General features: G+C 43.6%; 1 protein-coding gene across 1 annotated transcript in view; it reads right to left on the reverse strand.

Moving 5' to 3' along the window:
- Positions 1 to 5,532, reverse strand: part of KIAA1210 (KIAA1210 ortholog) — a 292,927-nt gene extending 287,395 nt beyond the window's left edge. Inside the window, exon 1 of the mRNA XM_073599308.1 lies at positions 5,388 to 5,532. The gene's annotated coding sequence lies outside the window, so the exon portion shown is untranslated. The remainder of the gene's footprint in view (positions 1 to 5,387) is intronic.
- Between the last annotated feature and the right edge of the window lie 1,453 nt (positions 5,533 to 6,985).

The raw sequence follows: 6,985 nt of genomic DNA on the forward strand, positions 1-6,985 counted from the left end.
CTTCAGTAAAAAAATAAATAAAACAAATAAAGTGTTTAACTGTGTTAGCCATAGATAGTAAATTACATTTTTATGATATATATTTATATATGCAACCATCTGCCTGATGGGAACCAAGTCTTTCAGAAAGCTTGTACCTGAAAAACATATTCAGTTAGCCATAAAAAAAAAAAAAAAAAATATATGTCTTTCAGTTATGCATTTTGTTTTCCATTAATGTCCAGTTTGTACCAGCAAATAACAAAGTATTTAGGCATCTGAAAGTGCAGAAACTCCTTTTACTAGGTTCGCTTTTGCTGTCATTCTGCTTTTTAAGAGATTATAAGATTCACTGGACATTATGTGACAAAACTATCCCTTCTCTCCCTTGGGAGGATCACATGCCAAAATACAATACTTTGTTTTATGAAGCATGAAAAAGACAATTGTAGGAATGTCAGATTGTTACCATGTCAGAGCACACCCTGAGCATAATCCGGAAGCTCAACACTTGATACACAGCAGTGAAATTAAAGAAATAATGGATTTGTTTGTTTTCTGAAAATGTTAATAAGGCACCTTGGAATAATTTTTAAAAGATTTACATATCAGTGGGGTCACCATTTCTACTCATTTGCTATGAAATACACAGTATCTGAAGTACATTTTATGGATCATAAAAACATGTTCTCAGAGTTTCTCTACTTTATCCTCCTGATAACTTTTATCACTCCTTATTTACAATTAAACAAATAATGCAGACTAAAAATGAAATAAATACGAACAAGCATATTTAATAAGGCAGTGCAAATCAACCCATGGCAACCAGATTTCAGTTTCTGATTAGTGCAAGATCAATGCAGATTTGTGGCCATTGGATATCACCTAAAGTGGATAGTCACTGCATCTGAGCACCACAAACACCAATTAATTTTTAATATTCAAAGCAAATTTCCCCCATCCATCCATGTCTCCATGCTTTATTTTGTTTAGAAATCACTTTGATAAACAACCCTCTAGCTTTTCTGGCTGTGACCATCTTGAGTAAGGGCAGATAATTCACTTAGCATGTACTTCCTGGAATCCATCTGCTCTTATCTTAGCTCAAGCATGGATAAGTGTGTTTAGCTCAGAAAACCCCTCCTGAAGACTCCAGGGATGTATGACAATTTGCCTAGGCAAGAAACCAGGAAGTAACAAAAAAAAAAAAAAAAAAAAAAAAAAAAAAACACACAAAAACACAAAAAAAGAAATAAAAGTTTAAAAACCAAGTAAATCTGATACACTTTCCTGTCTATTTATCAAAGCTAGCAGCATGTGGATTGAAAAGAAAATATTCAACTTTGATTGAGAGAAAGAAGTTCCACTTTGAGAACTTTACTAAATTACTAATCAAATTAACCCCTCAGTAATCAGAAGGGCTTGATCCTTATTGGCTACGTGAATTTCAAGTGTGTGTAAAGCAATAGTAAAACAGGCCTACAATATTGCCTTATGTCAATTTGATTGAAGCCAGGCTGAAGGAGGATTGGATAGATCAGATGCTTGTAATAAAGACTCAAGTCTGTCCTTGGTTTGAATGGCAGGATGTAATGCTGATATGGTCAGTCACTATTTCCTTAAAACAGTGTTTCTCAACTCCAGTTCTCAAGGGGCCCCAACAGGTCATGTTTGCAGGCTTTCCATTATTTTGCACAGGTGATTTAATCAGTTTCACTGCCTTAGGGTCGGTTCACACATGGGCAACACGACTTTAGCGCGACTTTGCACGGCGGCTTCGACGCGACCTCGACGCGACTTCGACGCAACTCCGACGCGACTTCGGCAAATTACGAGGCGACTTGAAGTCGCCTCCATGACAGGCGACTTTGCCTGTGGCCAATCAGCTCTCTGGGAGGGAGGGGGGGGGGGGAGGGGTTTTCCCTGCAAAGTCGCTTGACTTTACAGAGAGATCCGACTTGGAGGCGACTTCCATTGATTTCTATGGTACAGGTCGCCTACCAAGTCGGATCAAAGTAATACAGGGAGTACGCTCTGAAGTCGGAGCGACTTCAGTAGTGTCTATTAAGACACTAGCGTTAACTCCCATCAAAACTATTTCTGGGGCGACTTGGGGCGACTTGAGGGCGTACAAGTCGGATCCCAAGTCGCCCCAGTGTGAACCGAGCCTCAGTAAATACCACAGTGGTTTCATCTGAGGAAAATCCTGAAAACATGACCTGTTGGGGTACCTTGAGGACTGGAGTTGAGAAACACTGCCTCAAACCCCATACACACTATTAGATTTTCTGCAGATTTTTGTCTTCAGATTTACCAAAACCATGTAGTGCAAGGGCCTTACTGATTGCATACAAATTGAAACGCTTTAAAAGGTTTGACCTCATATTATATGGTTTTGTCAAATCTGAAAAAATCTGCAGAAAATCTAATAGTGTGTATGGGGGGCTTTAAAAGAATCACTATCAAGGGGCAGATTTCACCTAGCATTTACATCAGTTCATCTCAACCTTTTTATCATGGAGGAACTTTTGGAAGAATTTTTCATTTCCCAGGGAACAGTGGCGGCTGGTGCTCAAATTTTTTTGGGGGGCACAAACGGAAAAATACTGACCCCCCCCCCCCAATCAATTGCAGCCTCACTGTGCCCATCATACGCAGCCAGGCGCATCCCCCGGCTATCACTTCACTAAACCCCCGCGGCTGGTCCAGCGGCACTTGCCGCTCATGTGGCGGGGCTCTGCTCCTCTCCTGGAGTGACAGGGCTCTCCTCCTCTTCTGTAGTGGCGGGAAGCGGCGGCTGCGGATCCTGTGTCCGCTCAGCTCCTCAGGCTTCCTCTGCCAAAGCGTTAGGCATCCAATAGGATCACCTAATGCTTCGGCCAATCGGGAGAGAGGCCCACTGACCTGCCTGCTGATTGGCTGAAAGGAACGTTAGCGTGAAAATAGCAAAAATTAATTTGCTGAGCCCACCCTATTTGAGCCTCTGGCGTCCTGAAAGGGGCCGTGCACATGTATAGGGAGGGCAGCGCCCGTGCACCCACAATGCACGGGCCGCCACTGCCAGGGAACCTCTGCCAATAATTACTAAATCTACAGCTCAAGATACATTAGCATGGTGGTCAGTGTGAAAAATGCTTTAGAGATCGGTAGTCAATGGGAAGAATGCTCCCCTAAGGCCCCTTTCACACGGGCCCACCTGCCTGATGGACAACATTTGCTCAGCAGGGGAATCACTCTGCTGATCCCGGCTGAGCAGGCAGATGACAGGTCCATCTCTGCTCACTGCAGAGCGGAGGCAGCTGCAGCACCATGCGATTCCATGCTGTGCAATTTTTATAAAGGGTCAGGGTCTCTCCCCCCCCCCCCCCCCCCCCAACATTTCTGTGGGTAGGGCAGCCCATTGAAAATTAATGGGCTGTCCTACCCACAGAATGTGGGACGCACTGATGTGGACAAAGCCCCCTTTTTTCGATTTACTTTTTTTGTTTTTCCTGCTCCAACTCACCCCCGCACCACCATTCTTGCCCAAGCAAAAATGTGACGTAGCCTGCTCCTGGTGCCTCCTAGGATATGCAGCCACATATCTCAAGAGGCATATGCCTCAACAGCAGCTGAAGAGTGGACCTGGTGGTGCATTTTTGGGGGCCCAACTGCTTGAGCCAGCAAGAGACAGCCAACTCCTGATGGAGGTCAGAGAAGATGTCAGAGATCAGAGATGCCTCTGATTGTCAGCTCAGAGCAACGCTGGACGAGTATGTTTGTTTATTGAGTCTACCCCAGTGGAGAGAAAAAAAAAAAAAAAAAAAAAAAAAAAAAAAAACACAAAAAACACCCCATGCCCAAAAGAGTACTTATTTCTACAACTGTACCACCAAAACCTGAATAGCATGAAGTGCCATAAAGCTACGGATGTTCTGCTCCAGCGGTTACAGCAAATCAACCTGTGTGGTCTCACTGGTAAAAATGGCCCTCAGTTTAACAGTCTGACTTCCCAGTAACTTCACCCTAGGCATTTCCCTTCGTTATTGTATGTTAGTGCAAATAAAAAAAGTATCACGGACAGTACTCAATTTTCTCCTTCAAGTCCCCAAAATGTGTTAATACATGTAAGGATAACAAAGAAAGTGACACCCTTGGGACTCAATGCACATAAAGTTACACGCTTATTCATAAACATGGTTTGTAATGCAGTATAAACAAAGATAAGCGTAAAGCGGTCTAGCCTTCCCAGCATTTACCACACACACACACACACACACACACACACACACACACACACACACTTGAGAAAAAGTTAAGCTAAAACAAAAATCAGGAATAAAAACAAATACATATGAAAAATGTGTAACTGAATACTATATACATAAACACAGTTACCATACTAAAGTTATAAAACAAAATACAGTAAAACTAAAATATAACCAGGAATAAAAACTAAGACATATGAACAAAATATTTAACTGAATGCTGTAAACATTGACAGTTACAAAAAAAAAAAAAAAACACACCCCACCACACACCCCAAAAAAGTTACTGTTACAGTACCAAGTTAAACAGTAAGCTAAAAACGTCAGAAATAACAGCTCATGTACACCACAATCTCTGCATTCACTGTGCATTTCTGCATGCGCATTTGCAGTGCATTTTTCCAGTTATTTCCATTTTTGCTTACTAAGTTGCATTTTTTTTTTTTTTTAAACACATGTGAAAGCACTGCAGTGGTGTAAACTATACTCATTGCAAAAAAATAAATAAATCAAACATTTTTTCTTGCATACAAATTCATGCTGCTTTTAAAAATGCACCTAACTGCATCTGATGTAAAATGAGCCCTAAAACTAAATACAGATGAAATATAAGTAACTGAACGTTGTTTTTTTGGAGGGGGTTATATAGGGTATTTGATGGTAATGTTTTATGTTGTAATGTGTTTTTGTTGTATATGAGAAAAAAAAAAAGTGTAACTGAATGCTGTAAATTGAATACTATTATAAAAAAACAAAAAAATAAAACCTCTGATTTCATATCCACAGCAAGGAAAAGCAATGTAGATCCATGATTTGTAAAGGGAGTTTAGCCGGATCCTAAGCAGAGGAGAGGATCTCTTTTGGAAGTGGAAGAAAGCAGATCACAACTTAGTGTCATTGGTGACAAATGTCATTCATTTCTTTCAGATCACCATCTTGCTGCAATACGCTATGGAATATGTTGGCTCTATAGAAAAGTTGTAAAACTTCCAGAGTGCAGCATGTTTGAACAAATCTAAGTCAGTGTGTGGTTGTGTTGCTCCCACCCTGTGTGTGTGATTGCAGAGTGGATGTGATCAGAACAGACTCATTATAGAGGTTAATGAGTGTGAGATCTCTGCTGATCATGTAATCCCCCCAGACAGAAGGATGCTCACTTACCCCTCCGCTCTCCTCTCCTTCCTGCCTCCTTCAGCTGACGTGCTTTAACTCCATCCAGAGTTTCCTCTCCAGCCCAATAAAGCCCTCCAGCCCCAGTCACCGCCCATGACTCCATGCAGCTAGGGAAGAGCTCAGCTACACGTCAGATTTTAATCGCTTGTGAGCATGAGATTTAACCCTTTGTAAGCAACGGCCTTAAAATGCTCTGATTTCAGTTGAGGTTAAAGCTTGCATCTTCCAGAGTCCAAAGCCATCCTTCCTGTACATTTATTCTGATGTTTAAAAATGCAAAAATTCTAATGAACTACTACTACTAATGAACTACTTCTACTACTAATGAACTACTTCTAATGAACTACTTCTACTACTAGCCAGGAAATAATGGAGGTATGTAAGAAAAGCCCCCTATTTAGCACCCTCCTCTCCCCCCTATACAAGCAGGCGGCTGACAGGACACAGGGCTTCTGAAGGGGATTTTGCTGTCACTGTCATGTGTAGAGGGCAGAGAAGAATATTGGGGGGGGATGAGGAAACAAAGGTAGGAACTTGGAGAAAAGTGGTGGCAGCCAGAGGAGAAGGGCACAGAGGCATGAGGTCACAGTCATTTTAGCTTTACACACTTCCAGGAGTGTCGGATACCTGTGTCATCCCTGTGCTTTCATTCTCTGACCCCTGTGTCCCTACAGGACACAGGGGACTGAGAAAACCCAGAAACAAGCTGTGGAGTGCTACACTGCAGCAGCTACTACAGGAGACATGGAAAAAGAAAGAGAGGACTGTGCTGCGGGAACTAATAGCCCCAGCGCCACCAGATAGAGCCACACTGTACCTGCACCACCAAAGAGAGCCACGCTGTACCCACACCACTAGAGAGAGCCATGCTGTACCTGCACCACCAGAGAGAGACACGAGAGCCGCACTGTACCCACACCACCAAAGAGAGCCACGCTGTACCCACACCACCAAAGAGAGCCACGCTGTACCCACACCACCAGAGAGAGCCACACTGTACCGCACCACTAGAGAGAGACATGCTGTACCTGCACCACCAGAGAGGGAGAGACACGCTGTACCCACACCACCAGAGAGAGCCACGCTGTACCCACACCACCAGAGAGAGCCACGCTGTACCCACACCACCAGAGAGAGCCAAGCTGTACCCACACCACCAGAGAGAGCCACGCTGTACCCACAAGACCAGATAGAGCCACGCTGTACCCACACCACCAGAGAGAGCCACGCTGTACCCACACCACCAGAGAGAGCCACGCTGTACTCCACCACCAGAGAGCGAGAGGCACACTGTATCTGCACCACCAGAGAGAGCCATGCTGTAGCGCACCACCAAAGAGAGAGAGACGCGGTGTACCCGCACCCCCCCACCCACCCCACCCCCTGGGTCCCTGGAAAAGTTGGCTGCTTAGTCTAAAATACTGACAGCTTACATTTTTTGAAACCCATGCAGGCACATGGAGAACACGCAAACTCCAGGCAGGTAGTAATGTGGTTGCAATGACATAGAGGTCAGAAGATGAAACAACAGTGCACAGCATGGAGACACTGGTGTCAGACGCTTCCAGAAGATGCTGATTTCTGAA

Source organism: Aquarana catesbeiana, linkage group LG09 (assembly GCF_042186555.1).
Source record: "Aquarana catesbeiana isolate 2022-GZ linkage group LG09, ASM4218655v1, whole genome shotgun sequence".
Classification (NCBI taxonomy): domain Eukaryota; kingdom Metazoa; phylum Chordata; class Amphibia; order Anura; family Ranidae; genus Aquarana; species Aquarana catesbeiana.